Below are 19536 nucleotides of genomic sequence, written 5' to 3' on the forward strand. Positions count from 1 at the left end.
GCATTATCTTCATTCTATTGAACAGATCATTTTTCAATGGCTTCGTGAAAATATCTGCAAGTTGATCTTGAGATTTGCAAGGAAATAACTCTACCTCTTTATTTTTCACGTGCTCTCGGATGAAATGATAGCGGGTGTCAATATGCTTACTTCTTTCATGATAAATTGGGTTCTTTGCCAATGCAATTGCTAAGCGATTATCAACATAGATCTCAGTGGGTTTTTCTTGTGGAAATCCCAAATGCTTCAGCATGTTCAGTAACCATATTGCATGGCACACAGCTGAGTTGGCTGCGATATACTTAGCTTCGCAAGTTGATAATGTCACAATGGCTTGCTTTTTGGACGACCATGTGAAGGCTGTATCTCCTATAAAGAAAGGAAATCCCGTAGTAATTTTCCGTTCATCTAAGTCACGTCCCCAGTCGCTATCTGAGTAGCCAACAAGACTAAAATTATCAGCTGATTTATAGAATAAACCATCATCGACTGTACCTTTGATGTAGTGAAGAATCCTCTTTGCTACATAAAGGTGTGACTGATCCAGTGTTTCCATATATCTGCTAATCAGTCCTACTCCATAGAGTATGTCTGGCCTGATGCAAGTAAGATAGCGAAGACTTCCAACTAGGCTCTTGAAATAAGTTGGATCCACATCACCTGCCTTCGTACCTTTTCTGAGCTCTACTCCACTATCTACAGGAGTGTTCACTGGATTGCAATTCTCTATTCCATATCTCTTGAGAATTTCGTTGGCATAGCCACTTTGGGAAATAAAAATTCCATCTTTTCTTTGTGCCACTTCAATGCCGAGAAAATGAGCCATCAATCCAATATCTGTCATTTCAAATTCTTGGACCATGCTTTTTTTAAAGTCTTTGAACATGGCTGGATTGTTTTCGGTGAAGATTAGATCAACATAAAGACAAGCAAGCAACATGCTTCCATCAGCTTCCTTCTTCAAATATAGTGCGTGGACATTTTTCAAAACCATTGTCATGAAAATACTGATCAATTCTAGTATTCCATGCACGCGGAGCTTGCTTCAATCCATAAAGTGCTTTCTTCAATTTGTACACTTTGTCTCCATGCCCATTCTGAACATACCTCGAAGGTTGTTAATATAAATTTCTTCTTCAAGGAAACCATTAAGAAATGCAAATTTCACATCAAGTTGATAAATCTACCACTTGTGCTGGGCAGCCAAAGAAATCATTAGCCTGATAGTCTCCAATCGGGCAACTGGAGCAAACACCTCTCCATAGTCAATTCCAGCTCTCTGCTTGTAACCTTTTCCTACTAACCTTGCCTTGTAGCGTTGCAATTCGCCTTGTGCATTCCTCTTTGTCTTGTATACCTATTTCACTCTAATGGGTTTGTGCCCCTCAGGTAGACTGGTAAGCTTCCATGTGTCATTTTTCTCAATGGCATGAATTTCTTCATCCATTGCTTTCTTTCATTTATCGTCTTGGATGGCTTCTGAGAAGGTAAGTGGATCACTATCTGCAAGTAGGCAGAACAAATTCAATTCTGCTTCTTCTGTAGCTTCATATATCTCCTGCAAATTTCTCATTGGTCTTGGTTGTTTTAAAAAACTATCATCTGATGATGCTGATAATGATGATGATGATGATGTAGCACTTCTATGAGAAATTGGCAATCTAGGTACCGGTATTCTATATAGAGGAGTTTGTGGCTCATCTTGAACTTCTATTGTAATTTCAACTGGAGCTTTTGATGTTTCATCTTCAAGAATGAGTTCTACATCTTTGACAACTTCATCTTGATTCCAGTTCCAAGCTTTTTCTTCTTCAAATATCACATCTCTACTCATGATCACTTTTCTGGTAATGAGATTATACAACTCGTATCTTGTTGTTCTATCTCCATATCCGACAATGATACATTTTTCTCCCTTATCATCGAGCTTGGTTCTTCTTGCTTCTGGAATCTTGGTGTACACAACACACCCAAATATTATGAGATGGTTAACACTTGGCTTATGTGAACTCCAAGCTTCTTCTGGAGTCATAGAGTTAAGGCTCCTGGTTGGGCATCTATTTAGTAGATACACAGCACATGATACAGCTTCAGCCCAAAATTGCTTGGGCAGTCCCTTTCCTTTCAACATGCTTCTTGCCATATCTAAGATTGTGCGATTTTTCCTTTCAGTAACACCATTCAGTTGTGGCGTATAGGATGGTGTTGTTTGATGCTTAATTCTATGCTCTTTGCAATAATTCTCAAAAGCATCTGATGTATATTCTTCACCTTGATCTGATCGCAATGTCTTGATGTAGTAGCCGCTTTGCTTCTCTACAAAAGCTTTGAATTCTTTGAAGATACTTAACACCTCCGACTTTCTTTTAAGAAAATACACCTATGTCTTCCAACTATAATCATCAATGAAGGTGAGAAAATATCTATTATGTCCATTTGACATCGGCTTCAATGGACCACGCACATCAGTGTGTACTAACTCCAGCGGCTTTGTTGCTCTCCGCTTCACTTCTTTAGCAAAGCTAGTTCTGTGATGCTTGCCAAGAATGCAGCTTTCACAGACCTCATTAGTATGAGCAGTATGAGGAAGCCCTTTCACCATATTCTTACTTGACAACAGCTTCAAGCTTCCAAAGTTGAGATGTCCAAACCTCAAATGCCATAGCCAGTCTTTGTCTTTGACGATGGCACTTAAACACTTCGCAGCATCATGTTAGATGTTCAATGCAAACATCCGATTCTTGGACATTCTTACTCGAGCGATCAAATTACCATGATTGTCTTTGATGGTAAGATGACAATCTTTCATGCTGATGTCATATCCTTTCTCTAGGAGTTGTCTCATACACAAAATATTATTCTTCATGGCAGGAACATAATAAACATTAGAGATGTAATCATGATCTCTATTCTTGAACTTGATCAGAATATTACCTCTTCCTTTCACTGGAGTCTTTGAAGAATCATCAAATGAGACTTGTGCTTGTACAGTCTTGTCAAGCTCAACGAACAACTCTCTTTTACCACACATGTGATTACTGGCTCCCGAATCTAGATACCAAACATTGTTTTGGTTTTCAGGGTCTCCATGGTGGACAAATAGGACTGTAGGTCCAACTTTGTTTGTTTCCTCCTCGGCAAAATTTGCTTGCTCTCCAGCTTCTGTTGTTGTTCTACTTCGGCATTCATTGCTGTAATGCCCAAACTTGTGGCACTGGTAGCACTGAACATTGCTTTTGTCAACTCCTGGTCGGTTGTCGTAACCACCTCCTCTACCTCTTGCTCTTCTTCTTGGAGCAAAGTGTAGTTAACTTCTTCCTCCTCTTGCTGAGTTTCCAAAACTCAGCAAGGAGAACTTAAGGGAGTCTTCTTGTTGATCCTTTGTTCATGAATCTCAAGTGTGCCCATCAACTCATCAGTGGTCATGGCACTGAGATCCTTGGACTCTTCTATTGTTACAACTACATGCTCGACCTTGGGACTGAGTGATCGGAGAATCTTCTCTACCACTTGAAAAGATTCCATCTTCTCTCCATATCTTCTCATCTGATTAACAATGGTCAATGTTCTGTTAAAGTACTCAGAAATTGACTCATTGTCATTCATGTACAACATTTTGAATTCGCCACGTAACACCTGGAGTCAAACTCTGATCATCTTATCAATTTCACGATGTGAATTACGAAGAATACTCCATGCCTCTTTAGAGGTTGTTGCTGCTGAAATCTTCTCAAAACTTGGCTCATCAATGCCTTGACAGAGTAGATACAAGGCCTTTTTATCTCTTTTCCTTGAATCTTTTAACGCCATCTTCTGAACAACATTTAAATTTCCTTCATCTGCGAGAGTAGCCGGTTCGTTATATCCTCGATCCACTAACTCCCACAAATCTTGTGAGGCTAGTAGGACTTGCATTTGAATACTCCAATTTTCATAGTTCTCCTTGCTAAGTTTTGGAAACTAGAGCTGAAAGAAGTTGTTTGTGTTGGCCATTGGTTGTCTAAAAAAATCTGTAAATTTTCAGAATGGAATTTGCAAATTCTGACCATACAAATGTATCCAAAATACTCCAAATAGTTGGAAAGCACTATTGAATCACCAGAAATAGACTCTGAATGGCTCAAATCAAGCCAAAACAAGTTGAACGGTTCAGACCTACGGTTGCACCTTAGCCGCGTTACACTGGATTAATCCTTTGTGTGCTAATGTCAGTGGCTCAATCAACAGCTGTGAAAACCCACATTTAATTATTCTTAAAAGAAAATGAATTAATTAATTAATTAATTAATTTTATCCAGAGTTTATTTGAAATATATGCTAGTGTAAAAGTTAGTTTTAAATTAACCTAATTCAGTCACTAACAAAGACAATATTAAGAATAATAATTTTGTGGGTGTTCAATATTTGTTGTTTATAAATTATTTTAATAAGGATTCAACATGATAATTATTCTTACTAAATAGCTTAGTTAAAAAAATCTTAGTGTATCAAATTTAAGAAACCCACACAAATTTTTTTTTTTTAAAAAAAAAAAGAAGAAGAAGAGAGAATATTTCGGCAGAGAACAACACTTGGATTGCATGTATACTAACTCAAATATGCTCCTTGAAACTAGAAGAATTGATGAGACTAAAGGGAATGATTAGAAGAGAGAGAGAGAGCCTCAGGGGAATCTCTCAATGTATGCATATGTCCATACAGGCAGGTTTGATCAAAACAAAGAAACTAATCGGAGAGAGATAGAGTAAAAAAAAAAAAGAAAAAGAAGAAGAAGAGGGAATTCCTGTGAGCAAGCTTAGTAGAGGAAGAGGAGGAGATTAAGATTGCATATTTTCCTACCATTTCACTATTCCATTTCAATCCTACAACTAAGAAAGAAAACCCTCTCAACCCTCTCATTTTTTTTAATTGTTGAAATTTTCAGATTATACTTATGTGATAAAATGACTAATTTATAGATAGAAATTTTTATATATATGTATATAAATTTTGTGATGTATATATCAAATAGTGAAGATATTGATAGTCTTAAAGTCATGGTATTATTGCGGAAATAGGCTTGCATGTGTAGTTTATACCATTAAAGAGATGATTGAAGATTTTCTTTGGTCCTTGAATATGCCAGAAAATGTGTACTAATTTTTAGACAATTTTACACTCACAATTTGAAGATGATTTCTTCTACAAAGTTGTTTATAATTATGTCTAGTTCATCCAGGAATTTTGGAAACAATTATTGAGTTTTGTAAGAATTTATACAAATTTTTAATTAAATCTGAAACTGTAAGACATATTTACTATATGTTTGAAAATTTATTAAAAATTATATATTAAGCCAAATCTGGTAATTTCTAACTAAAATATGAAATTTGAGAAGTTTAGTTTCATAATAAATTTTTAGATTATGGAATTTATTTATAAATTTAAGTATGGAACTAATTTAAGAAAATGTGATAAATCTGTGTCATAAACTTTCTTGGAATTTTTAAGAATTATTTATAATTTATTTTTGAAAAATTATTTCTTAAAATTGACCATAACATGTTTATTGAGTATTCTGTATATTTGTATGAATTTTAGAGTTGTATAATTAATTTATTTATAATTTTATTTGCGAGATATATACTCTGAGAATTTTGGCAGATTCAGGAGGAAAAAAAAAATTACCTCTTCAATTGTTTAATTGGACTAAAATAAGATGATTTATTCTACAAAGTTGTCTAGAATTATGTCTACTTCATCCATGAATTTTTGCAACAATTATGGAGTTTTGTACGAATTTATACAGATTTTTAACCAAATCTAGATCTATAGGCAGATTTTACTATGTGTTTGAAAAATCATTAAAAATTTTATATTAAACCAAATCTGTTAATTTCTGAGCACAAAATGAAGTTTGAGAAGTCTTGTTTCATAATAAATTTATAGATTATGGAATTGATTTATAAATTTAATTATGGAATTAATTTAAGAAAATGTGACAAATCTGTGTCATAAACTTGCTTGGAATTTTTGAGAATTATTTATAATTTATTTTTGGAAAATTCTTTCTGAAAAATGACCATAACATGTTTATTGACTATTCTGTAGATATTTATGAATTTTAGAGTTGTATAAGTAATTTATTTATAATTTTATTTGCGAGATATATATGCTGAAAATTTTGGCAGATTAAGGAGGAATCAAAAATTATCTTTTCAATTGTTTATTTGGACTAAAAATTTATTATTGTGCTGGTCTAATCTTTTAGATTAAAAATCCATGCATGTGTGTAATTATGATTTATTGGTATCTAAATTATTATTTCATACCATGGTTTAAATAAATTGTTTATTTAAATTTTGTACAATTATTTATTATTGTGTGACATATGTAATATTTTTTGTTAGGAATTTTGATGAGTTGGTATAACATTACTTGTAATTAAAAATTAGAATTATTTGTGATTAATATCAAAACTAACTAAAGTGATTAACGGCATATACAAAGTTAACAATTGAGGGTTAACACCGGTTGTTCAGGGTGAGCCCTGGTTTTTAATAATTTTTATGTAAATTGTGTCGCGAAACTCTAAGATGGCACGGGACCTATTTGAACCCTTATCGGTATATGGTTTTGGAATAAGGGTGGATGTGCAAGTAGCACGCAGGGAGATTACATACCCCTGGCAGACCATTCCCTTTGGCCAGACCATGGATGCCACAGCTTGGGTATATAACTCCGGGTGTGGGCATCTTTGGTAGTTCATTAATATTTGACTAAGGGGGGCTTCCAAATTAACCATGGCCATGACTTAGTGGTTAGTAAGAAAATCTCTTTGGTGAGATTTTGAGTGTCACCTAAACTATTAAAATTGTCGAAATTATTACAATAATTGTTAAATTTATCATGCTATTGAATTTTACTATTATTTTAATTGTCATGATTTAATTATTTTCTCTTAAAAAGAATGGTAGGTTGGTTACGTTTTCTTACTGTATTGCAAAACTCATGGCATATATTTTGTTGCCCTAGCGTTTCATGCCAGATTATGTCGAAGAAGGGACTGAGGTTGAATTTGGAGCTATTACTAATATTGAACCCTGGCTAACTTAAAGTGAAGACTCAATCAAAATAAAATTTTATTATCCTTGGTATTAGTAATTACGTATGTTATAAACTTGTTGTAATATTGTATGTGGACTTGTAATTTAGTTGTTAAACTTTGACTATGTAAGAATCTAAATTTCCCTAATTAGTTGTTAAAATTTTTATTTAGCAAGATTTTTTTTTTGTTATTTAAATTTTATGATGTTCCAAAAGAAAAATTGGGGCGTCACAACGGCTCAGTCAACGCAGCTTGGTTAGCGGCGCGACTTAGGCTCAGCTCGGTCAGCCGCTCAGGTCAACGGCGGCTCGGCTCAGCTCGGTCAGTAGCTCAGGTCATCGACGGCGTGGCTCGACTTGGTCTAAGCTGGTCAACGGCACAAATGACGTCAGTGGATGACGTCAGGCTCTGGTGTGCGCGCGTGTGGCGCGTGCTTGCGCGTGGGATCATGCGTCGTCTTCCTCTAGCAGCATGTGTGGCGCGTGGGCGTGTGGTAGCGCGTGAGAACGGCGTCGAGAGGCACATGGAGCGCATGCGGGGCCGTCTGATCTGATTTTTCGACGCGGTTTTCACAGTTGTGCTCGTCTTGTCAGGAGCTTCACTCTGATGTGAACAAAAATCGATTTTGACCATTTTAATTTCTAGGCGATTTTTGAAAAACACTCTATTTTTTCTGAAAATGCACGAAACCGGCTCTAATACCACTGTTGGTGGGAGTGGGGTGCAAACCACTGTTGATGATTCACAATGAGAGGTTTAAAAAACAGAACCAAACTGAAATTCAATTTATTCAAAATAAATTCTGAAAAACAAACAAAGCAATCTTGCTCTTCTTTCTCCCACACTCTCATCTATCTCTGGTACACCACACACAGCTATATATATAGATAAACTAGCAGTGTGAACATATTTATTGCAGATACAGCTATCAGTGTGAATGCATTTAATGCGTATACGGCTATCAACCACCACATTGAATGTAGCAACCAACACATTGAATGCAGCCTCCAATCAAGATTACTTCACAACACTCCTTGATGACCACCTATAAGCAAAAATTAATGAAAAAAGTACACTACGGCCGGTCGGACATTCGCCTGGTTGTCCGTCCGGCCGAACGGTATTTTGATGAAAGTCCAAAATTTTTTATTAGAGCACTTGATATTAAAAAGAATTTTTACTCAAATTTAATTAAAAAAAAAAAAAAAAGAGTTAAACTTATATGAGTTACTATGAAAAATATGATAAAAAGAATGAAATTCTTTTGGGTGCAACGTATCCTAAAAAGAAATGAGAATTATAACGATAACATTATTCATCTGGTTTGTCTTTAGAAAACTAAGTTCATTCCTTAGAAAATTGAAATATTTATTTATTTATATAGTTTTTAGTAAGTTTTTTTTAATATTTAAGATTTTTATTTTTTATTTTTTAGATATACCTAACTTATAAATCCTATCTCGAGAAAAGATAATCTGATTAGTCTTAAGAGTTTTCTTATAGACCAGTTAGTTCCATTAATTTTGGAAAGATGTATTTACCATAATATTTGAAAATTAGATTTACCGTTATACCTTTATTTCTTCTTCTTCTTCTTCTTCTTCCCTTTTTTTTTCTTTTTTTTTTTTTTTTTCTTTTTTTTTTTTTTTTGTGCGTGCGCACGCTAGAAAGGTAAGATATATAACTTATAAAAGTCAAATTTGAGATGAATTTTTATGAGAATCTTTTTTATCTGAAATGATTTAAAATATGAGATTTTTCAAACATTCTAAAAGGATGTGAGATTCTTCAAATATTTCAAGAGTACAAAAACTCCTTAGTAAGTTTTGAACAAATGTATCATTTTAATTTGTAATAATCAAACGTAACACTCTAAAAAAATTCCTTAGCGTAACACTACAATGTAACACATAAAAAAATTCCTTAGCGTACTTTTTTTAAATATAATATTCCAATATAGCACTCTAAAAAAATAATATGGGATTCTTCAAATCATTCTAAAAAAGGGTAGAAATCTTCAAACCATTCTAAAATGAGTACAAAAACTTCTTAGTAAACTTTGAGTAATGTATAATTTCAAACTGTAAGTGTTACGTTTAGGGAAAAAAAAAATACATTAAGTAGTTTTTTAGTGTTTTATGTGTGTTACATTGGAGTGTTACATTGGAGTATTACGTTTGAAATTATATTGATTGGAGTATTTTGTTTAGAAAAAGTATATTAGAAGTTTTTTTGTGTTACATTGGAGTCTTAAGTTTAGGAAAAATTTAGAGTGATATGTTGTTGCATTTGGAAAAAATATATTAAGGAATTTTTAGTGTGTTGCATTGGAGTGTTATGTTATTGTGTTACGATCTTATTCATAATGTGGAATTAGTTCCAAAAGGAAGGAAATCCAAAACCTCTATACTGCAGATTGCCTAAATGTGTAATTTCACATTTGAAAAAACTCACTTTTATCTGTAAAAAATTAAATCCAAATGTGTAAGTGACTACGTTTTGTATAATTTCCATTTTAATAGGACTTTTGGATTTATAAGAAAAAAAGAAACTAAATAGTTCATAAGATCTTATTTTGAGATTTATTAATACTATACCCTAAAAAGTATAATATTTATGAATTGCTTTTTTTTTTTAAAAAATAAATAAAATTGATCAAATACAAAAAATATATATATATATATATAATACATTTTCGTATTTTTTTTGTATTTATTGAATTTTTTAAATATTTGTTTCCAAATATTTTAATTTTTAAATGGATCTAAGTTATGTGTATTTAGAAGTAAAAAATTTACTTAAAATATTAATAAAATTTACTTAAAACAAAATAAAATAAAACAATCAATTTTTAGAAAATCAATCAAAATAAGGTGATTGTGTTTTTCTACATCATTAAACATATGTCGAGATGCTCAGAACATTCTGATTAAATTACAAATATAAAACTGTCACATTTATACCAAAAAATAGCATTTTTATTTTCACGTGCTTCACTTTTTTTCTTTCTTTCTTTTTCATTTGAATATGGTTTAAATTGGTACGATGGATAGAGTTTTTAGTGGTGTTATTGGCCAATAAAAGATCATAATGAGAATAGTCCTCCAAATGTAGTTAGCCAAGGGAGAATGGGATAAAATGAGAACGGTGGTCACAGTTGTCCCTTGTTGCCTGCTATCCCTGATGCGTGCTGTGCCTCAGAACGACTTTTTGTCCAAGTCTCTGCTATTTTTTGTCATGCATATTTTCTTTTTGTCTCACTTGCTTTCCTTTTTTTCTTTGAGTTTTGAGAACATCCCCATTCATAGGTCCGAGATCTACATCAATGAATCGAAAGGTCTAAAAGATTAACTCTGCAATCAGTTGCTAGAATCATTAAATCTTCAAATTGTTCATTTGAAAAAATGAAAAGTCTTCTTATTGGATGATCATGATACTTGTCAAAAATCGAAATTCTTGATCAATGTAGGAACTCATTTTGAACCTTTTTCTTTTGGGTGAGTGTGTGGGTGGATGGGTGCGTGAGGAAAAACCAAACTCCGTTTTATTTTTATTTTTATTTTATTTTATTTTATTTTTTTCATTGCCATATAGATCTAGACTTATCCTAAAGTTATACAGAAGAAGAATTCAAAATACTGATCTTTGTGAGCGAACAATTTTCTTCATTGCCTTCTGGTACTCTTCTACTTCCTCGATCAACAAGTCCGACAAATCGAATCATGGCCCTTTGAGAGTATTATAGGCGTACTGCTTTTAGGAATGTACTCGGATCACCCTCAGCAACCTTATTTTTGTGACCCACAAGAAAGTTTTAAACAAGCGAAACATGACTTTGAATTCACAACCCCCAGCGTCAACCACACTCGATTCTTCGGATGCCCACAATTGTACAACACCATAGAAGACCAATTCTTTCTCAGATACATAGTCCGCACAGCCCCATCCATTTTAGTAGTCTCTTTAGGTGCACGGTTGGATTGAAACACATTATAGCATAATTCTCATCCACCAAGTCGGTTTTAATTCCTTATTTTCAGTGTCCATTGAGGCACTATCAGAGTTGCTGATTAGTCCACAGCCGTAGACTTCTCTTCAACATCTATATATATGTATGTATTGGTGAAGTGTATAGATTTACAGAGGAATGGGAGAAGGAAGTTGCTTAGCTGGGTTTGTATTCTCATTGTGTATTGGTGGCTTGCTGGAAGAGGAAGGCTCCTGAGAAGAGTATAGTTTGACTTTGCTTCTCCTAATAGGCAGGGATGGATCTAGTATTTGAGGCTTGGGCAGCAAAAACACATGTAACTTTTCATCGAAAAAAATATAATAAAATTATAAATTTTGATTTATATCCGCATAAAAAAATAAATAATATTACTAATCAGACTTTATTTGTCAACTTAATTGGGAACACAAATATAATTTACCATTTTTTTTTGCCTGTGTGCATTAACTTAACAAAATATTAACTACTTTTATGTCTCTATCCACTAAAGTTAACTATTTAAAAATGTTATAATCACCGCTTTTTATAGTATATCTAAAATATCTATGACAAGTTCGATATCAAAACCTTAATTAATAGCTTTATTAATAAATATGATCAAGTAACTTGTTATATAATCATTTTTCATTTTATTACGCAGTTTAATTTTTAAAAAAGAATTATAATTGAAAATCTATCATTTTATCAGTATAATGATAATCCGTTTTAATAAGCGGTATTAAATTTTATGAACTTATTTTAAGAATGTCATCTTGAAATAGATAATATTTTCATTTCCAGGCAATATTTCTATTTTTAGATAATGAACAAATAAGAATGAATGCAAAATAAGATTCCTAAGCAAATTAAAGTGCGATTTGTATAAGAAGAAAAAAAAAACATAAATGACATATGAGCATAAAACAAGAATAGTAATAAATGAAAGAATATAAGTAACTTTAAACAATATAGAAATATAACAAATAATACATACAACAAATAGAATAGATCAATATTTGATTAAACTTAATTTAGAAATTATTTTTAAAATTTTGTAATGTAAATAATTTATAGTGTACGAACTATTAAAAATTTGAAGATGCGAAGAATTTCACTTTAAAATTATTTTACTAATTGTTGGTATAATATACATAATTTTTAATTTTGACTAGCAGGCGTGCGCACAAAAAAATAAATAAAAAATGGTTGAACCCTTATTTTTCAATAATAGTCCTGTTTGGTAGCACTGTGGGAAAGTGATTATAACTTATAACTTAACAGCTTCTAGCTTATAGCTGTGAACATAAGCTGATTTTTGACTTATAAATTAAGCTTCTCCTCCCCCACTCAAAGAATAAGTTGATTTTTGACTTACAAAAAGGTATAAGCTGTATTGTTAAGCTGAACCAAACACATCAAAATAGCTTAAATAAGTTAGAAATAAGCCTTACCAAACAGGACCAATGACTTTCGTGAATTTGCTGTTGCAAATATAAACATAGAAGATAGATACATACATGGATTGAAAAAATCCTATAAAATCCGTCGGTGGATCTTTTAAAAAACCTTATCTATCCATATACATTTTTTATTCAATTTCTGTGATGGGTTTGTATGTGTTCACACCAGCACCTTTCTATACAATTTCTGTGATGGTTATGTACGTGTTCCTAACACCAGCACCTTGGAAAAGTCTTCATTGAAGTTGATATATCTTGACTAACCCTCCCCCTTTTTTTTTTTAATAGTAAAATTAAGTATTCAAGATAGTTTAGGCCTATCTCAACTAAAGTAAGTTGACAAATGAACAACTTGTATAAGAGCCATGAGTCTCATTTTATAAACTTATACTCCATTCTTTCAAAATCATTAATTTTTAATAAACGAAATTTCCCTTCAAGTAATGATTGTTCATCATTTATAAATGTTTATAGAAGGGTATCGTGATATAACATTTATTTTGATTTTTAAAATTTCAAAACATCAAATTCTTACAATGTACATTTATTTTTGATAAAATTCATATTTATAGAATCAACACAATGATATTAATTTTTTATTTACAATTTTCATAATTTCTAATCATAAATTAAAATTTTAAAGAAATAAAGTATCTCTTTCGCACATAAACATACATAAACAAATTGAGAAATATCTCAATTACGAAACTAAGAAAATTGAAAAACATTTTATTTAACGAAATAATTATATGGAACATTTTTGTGCAAAACTGAGAAAGTTCTCAGTTTTTTCTAATTTTGAAATTGAAAATATTATCAATTTTTGAGAAATTTGTCAATTTTTTCAATTTTTAAAATTGAGAGTTTATTCTAGTTAACTAAGAAATTTCTCAACTTTTTTCAGTTTTAAAACTGAGTTTTTTCCAATTTAAAAACTGATAATATTTTTAGTTAATATTCAAAAAAACCAAGAAGTTAATACTGAAAAAAATTGAGAAATTGCTCAATTTTATTGGATAGTTTTGCAAAGAAATTGTTAGTTTTGTATAGTTAAAAAAATAATATTTTATTTTTATAAAATTTTATATTCAATATTGGTCTTATTTGATAGATCTCATTGTGTAGGCTCTAAAAATATAATTTTTATTAAAAATAAATATGTATAATAAAAGTGATGAAGTTTTTAAGTTTTGAAATAACAAAATAAAAATAAATGCCACCTTACGAATACCACTTGAATTAGAGAAATTATGTATTACTTTTGAGGCATGGTTATGTGGTTACCAAAATAATTGTGATTGGTGAAAAAATGTGCGACTCACAATTTTATATTATGACGTAAGGCATAATGGTTGGTGATTGGTAAATTGTTATGTAGTGCACTTGTAATACTTAATAATTTTCTATTAGCACTCAATAAATTAACGTTTCTCAATTTCTTCCGCCTTTTAATAAGGGTAAAATAGTCATATATATACATAAATATTTTGAAAATAAACTTCATAGGTTAAAAATAATAAAGTAAGACTTAATAGAACACCAACTTTACCAATAGGATTGTTAGATAATTAATTCATTATTCCTTGTTTAAGTTTCAGGGAGATCCATGGTACAATAATTCTTTAGCATAACAACATTGGTTCAAATACTTTATCTCACCAAATAATTCCAGAATAATACTTGGACCACAAAAAATTGATGGCTCCTATAGCTCATTATTTATTTATTTATTTATTTTGGTTTTCCTCTCTCCTCTCTCTCAAATGGGGGGGGGGGGAGTCCGGATCTTCTGCCATACATTCCTGCCATACATTCCTGCAGTGCTATACAAAACGACGTCGTTTTGGCGTTAAATTCAAATTTTTTTTTTTTTTCCATTTCTCTCTCAATCGTTGAGACAGCCCTAACCCTTCAAGAGTGAGCCGACTCGAACGGTTCCTCTGACGCAGAGGAGGGTGAGCAACGACGACTCCGGAGGCGACAGCGGCTGCAGCTGGGCGAGGTGAGGCGGCTGTGAGGTCTCCTCTTCTATCTTCATTCTCATGTGGTGCTTAAATATGTATGTATATATATATATATATGGTTTATATGTATATATATGTATATGATTTCTTTATTTGAATTTCTTTTTGATTTCTTAAATGGGTTTTGTTTAAGTGGTTTGATTTCTAAGATTTTATGGGTTTGATTTTTAGGGTTTGAGTTCTTGTTGATTTCGTAAATGGGTTTGTTTTCTAGGGGTTTTTCCCCCTATTTTCCCCTTTACAGTTTCTCCTTCCAAAAAATAGGAATCCAAAAATCAAATTGTATGTATGATTTTTCATTTGAGCATCTTCCTAATTACATTTTGCTGGTATATTTTCATTGCAGGAAACACCTTTTTAACATGATAAATGATCTTCCAACAATATTTGAAGTTGTGACAGGGACGGCCAAGAAACAAGTGAAGGAGAAGTCATCAGTCTCAAATCACAGCAATAGCAAATCTAAGTCAAATTCTAAGGTAGGAAAGTATTTCTACTTTTCTAATTTTTCAATCCCACTACATAAACCGAAGTTGTTGGTTAGATAATTTTGGTTTGTTGTGCATTACTTAAACAAGATATGGTTTGTGTTGTCAAAATGGCACATATATATGATGTGTATGTAGTTAGGCCTCAATGAATTGTGTTAGTATAATGTTCATTTCTTAGTTCACTATTTGATTGAGCTGATTCACAATTGTTGTTTTTAATGAATGAAATTGTTATATGTCTCAAAACAGAGCAGTTCAATTTTTTCCACTTCATATGAGTGTGTGTGTGTGTCATTGGAAATTAATTTTGTTAAATCTATAATCCTGGACATTTGGGTTGAAGCCATAGACACAATGTTGATGAGTTTACCGTGATGTGTAAATTTGAGCTTTTTTTTTTTTTTTTCTTTTTGCGAAAGATTTTGTTAAATTTTCATGGACATCTTTCTAGGACATTTTGTTAAATTTTCATGGACATTTTGTTAAATTTGAGCTTGTTCTTTTTGCGAAAGATGTGTAAACTAGGAAGCCATGGACATCTTCCTAGTTGTTTAGGGTGAAAGATTTTGTCCCTAAATTTTCATGCCCCTATCCTAAAACACTAATGATTGTTAAATTATGTTAAAAATTATTGATATATGATTTATTGGTTAAAATTTTGGGAGGAAAGATCCCGTGCTGATTTTAAGAATATTTTTTATGCAAAGCCACGAAATTCTTAGACTAACTCAAAGGAAAGGGATTTTTTTTTTTTTTTTTTTGTAAGTTTTCTATTTGTCACACAATTGGCTCTAAGCATGTGAAATAATAAGCCATACACAAATATATTTATAAGCCATAAGTTTTCTATTTGGTTCTATTTGTCACACAAAAAAAAACTAAACTAAACTAAACTCTTAGTAAATATGCAAGTGAAATAATAAGCCATACACAAATAGAGAGATTTTATGGAAAAATATATGTAAAATAAGACATACACACAGAGAAATTCGATAAAAATCTAGCCAACTTTAATTACATTGTTAACATTAGGTGAACCTCACGTGTACGAGTTATCATTTATTTTATTTTTATGTTTTATTTTGTTAAAATGTTACGTGTTTATCAAGCTGGGTTAGATGAATTAATGAATGAACATGATAAATTAGGTAGATGAGAAAGATGTGTTTATATTAATTGATTGACTAAGAGACGGGTATGATTCGATATAAACCCGCTGAAAATTTTCATTTTTTGACTCGTCCTCACTTCTATCATTGAATACAGGTGCCCAACCAAGGTAATTTGACAGTGGAACATACTCTATGCGGCCATGAAAACCCTGTTTCTTTTCTCTCTACGGTCTTGACGACTCCGTGATAGCGACAAAATAGAGCATCTGCATATGGATTGCTGCTTCTCATATCAACTACGATTCATCGTCATCAATTCATTTCATGATCAAGCGTCGTCGTCGTTGATCTCCAAGCATGTTTTGTTCAAGTTACTGATGCTAACTGGTTGAAACAATCTTCTGATGATATTCATGTGAAACGAAGCAATTTTGGAAAATATCATTTTCATAGTTTTTATTTTTCTTATTTTTCTACTTCTATTGTATTAATGGAATTGCAAATTTGAATGAGTCATAGGAAATTGTTTAATAAAAAAAAATTTAGTCTGTCATATATTTTTATGCAATTTTGATTATGACTGAATGAGATTTGTAGAACAGGTTTGTTATATATCATTGTTTTATTAAAAAATTTAGTCTGTCACATATCTTTGGCCTTTGCTTTATCTTTCTATCTTCATCTTTGCCTTGATATGAACAATTAATTGATTGAATGTTAATTGATTTCAGCTTTATTATGTTAATTGACAGAATGTTTCGGTTTAATTGCCTTGATGTTAATTGATTTCAACATTGTGTTAATTGACTGAATGATAAACTAAGGATGTAGAGTGCTCAAGTTTTCCAACATTAAACTGGACTGTTTGTTTTTTCCATTAAAATTCTCACTTGGAGTGAGCTTGGTTGTTTCTATGGCATTTCATCTATGTATTGGACAATCATAAAAAAGACTTAATATTTGTCAAGATGGCAAGAACAACACTGACATACATTCTCAACCATTTCAATAATAGCAACAACAGCATTTCAAAATTAACATTTTTCGAAATCTCTAAATTCCCAACTATTTCAATAATAGCAACAGCATTTCAAATTTCACAAATTTCAAAAGTTCTATATTCCCAACCATTCCAAAAATCAAACTAGTCAATTACAACATTGAAACATAGTTACTTCATAATTAAAATAATAGCAATTACAAGTAACACCAATTACACATTCAAAGGTTTATTGCTTGTTGCATCTTCGTGGTCAAAAATCAAAGTTGTCCACTAACACTCTCAGTTTCTTACAAGTTCACTTTGCAATAGCACAACTCTTTCTCCTATAATTCCATCACTTCTTTGTGTTGCATTTGTAGGACACATTACTCATTGCTGGTATAGAACTCCACATTGATAAATAGTACACTTTGTTGGGCTGCAACCCTGCAAAAAAAAAAGAAGAAAAAAAAAAAAAGAGCTCAAATTTACACATCAGAGCAAAGTCATCAGTATTGTCAAGTAATCTCCCCTTTCTTTCTGGAAAAGTTAAATGTCTTCCGAAAACAGAATCAATATGCTGCAAGTTCTAGGTAAAGTTTCAATCTCAAAATACAGATTTGTTAATGTAATTGGCAATGAATTCCCAGATCTGTAGGTTCACAAAGCAATAATGTGAACACACAAGCTTTATCATGTTTTATGCAAGGTAGTTAAGAAACAGAAAATTCATAGGTTCAGCCATCACTAAAATGGACCTAGAGATTGATGAGTGAATAGACAAGAAAAGAAATAATTACAAAAAATAAATAGATAAGAAGGTAAAAAAAAGCATCAGTTGGTACAAGAGTTTTATGCAAGCTGCATAGAAGACCAAATTTGTTGCCCATGTATGGAGAAATTAATTCAGCTGAAGGTGCTATGAGATATGTTGGGCCCCTTCATAGAGTGGAATGAGAACAAGAAGTTGTAGCCAAAGACAATTTTCAGGACAAGACTATAAATTTTGTATATACAATCTATTTTCATAGAGTGGAATGAGAACAAGAAGTTGTAGCCAAAAAGAAATCTCACTAATATTTTGTATATACAATCTATTTCGTATATATATCCCCCATGTATTGATTCCATTTCTCAAAGCTTCCACCCAAACCCAATTTCAATTCATATTCCACATCTTCTATATTTATCTCAACAAATTCAATCAGATGAAGATACACAAAAAAATAAATAAATAAATAAATAAAAAAGAATACCAGTGATCCAAGAGGATCAAACCCTTTAAAATAACACAAATCAAAACAAGCAATTAAACAATACCCACAAGTCAACGAGTGGCACAAATAAAAAAAACCAACATATACACAAATGGGTTTGAAGCTTCCTTGAGCGGAGTTGACATAACCCATTTTTGGGTGAGAGACAAGATCGACCCCATTAAGAGTTTGTTTTTTGATTGTTGATAACTCTTCTTTGAACAGGGCATTTCAGAGCTTCTTTTCTATGAGCAAAATCTGATTAGACTGTTAATACAAAGCATCATGGTTCATACACTTGAAGCTATCAGAGTGGGTACCATTGGAACAATCAGTGCTCTGATTACCCATGAACTAGATGATTCATACACTTGATGATTCAGAGTGGGTACCATTCATACACTTGATGATTCATAGGCTTGAAATACCAATCTTAAAAGTCATGAATATTCCTTTTTCCAAACAATTTCATACCTATGTTACAGTTCAGTGCTTAAAATTGGCTACTTTAAATTGATTGTTGCAATATTATAACAAAAACTACTACTCTTTTTATCAACTAAGCATGATGATGGTGCTCCCGAACTAATGAGAGCACTAGTAATGGGGTTCAGTTCAGACCATTCCTCTGTTCTTGTAAATTGATTAGGGCTTTGAAACTGATGAGAGAGAAGGGAAAACCTCTAAAAATCAAACCCATTTACGAAATCAAGAAGAGATCAAACCTTAGAAATCAAGCCCATAAAACCCTAGAAATCAAACCACTTAACAAAACCCATTTAAGAAATCAACAAGAAATTCAAATCAAGAAATCAAATATATACATACATATTTAAACACCACCTGAGAATGAAGATGGAAGAGGAGACCTCACAGCCGCCTCACCTCGCCCAGCTGCAGCCGCTGTCGCCTCCGGAGTCGTCGTTGCTCACCCTCCTCTGCGTCAGAGGAACCGTTCGAGTCGGCTCACTCTTGAAGGGTTAGGGGCTGTCTCAACGATTGAGAGAGAAATGAAAAAAAAAAATAATTTGAATTTAACGCCAAAACGACGTCGTTTTGTATAGCACTGCAGGAATGTATGGCAGGAATGTATGGCAGAGGATCTGGACTCGGGGGGGGGTTTGTGGGGTCCTGAG

General features: G+C 32.1%; 2 long non-coding RNA genes across 4 annotated transcripts; one reads left to right on the forward strand and one right to left on the reverse strand.

The window, feature by feature from the left end:
* Positions 1 to 14311: 14311 nt before the first annotated feature.
* On the forward strand, positions 14312 to 16809 carry LOC114280267 (uncharacterized). Of its 3 annotated transcripts, none has more exons than XR_014342292.1 (3): positions 14312 to 14594; positions 14906 to 15038; positions 16317 to 16809. It is a non-coding gene; the product is annotated as an uncharacterized LOC114280267 (long non-coding RNA). The 3 variants fall into 3 exon arrangements; XR_014342293.1 differs by having other exon boundaries at positions 14396 to 14537; XR_014342294.1 differs by having other exon boundaries at positions 14427 to 14553.
* Positions 16810 to 17257: 448 nt separating this feature from the next.
* LOC114259247 (uncharacterized) lies at positions 17258 to 19511 on the reverse strand. Its single transcript, XR_014342295.1, has 2 exons — positions 19244 to 19511; positions 17258 to 17591 (listed from the first exon to the last, which is right to left on the reverse strand). It is a non-coding gene; the product is annotated as an uncharacterized LOC114259247 (long non-coding RNA).
* Between the last annotated feature and the right edge of the window lie 25 nt (positions 19512 to 19536).

This window comes from Camellia sinensis, chromosome 10 (assembly GCF_055761805.1).
Source record: "Camellia sinensis isolate YWXY chromosome 10, ASM5576180v1, whole genome shotgun sequence".
Taxonomy (NCBI): domain Eukaryota; kingdom Viridiplantae; phylum Streptophyta; class Magnoliopsida; order Ericales; family Theaceae; genus Camellia; species Camellia sinensis.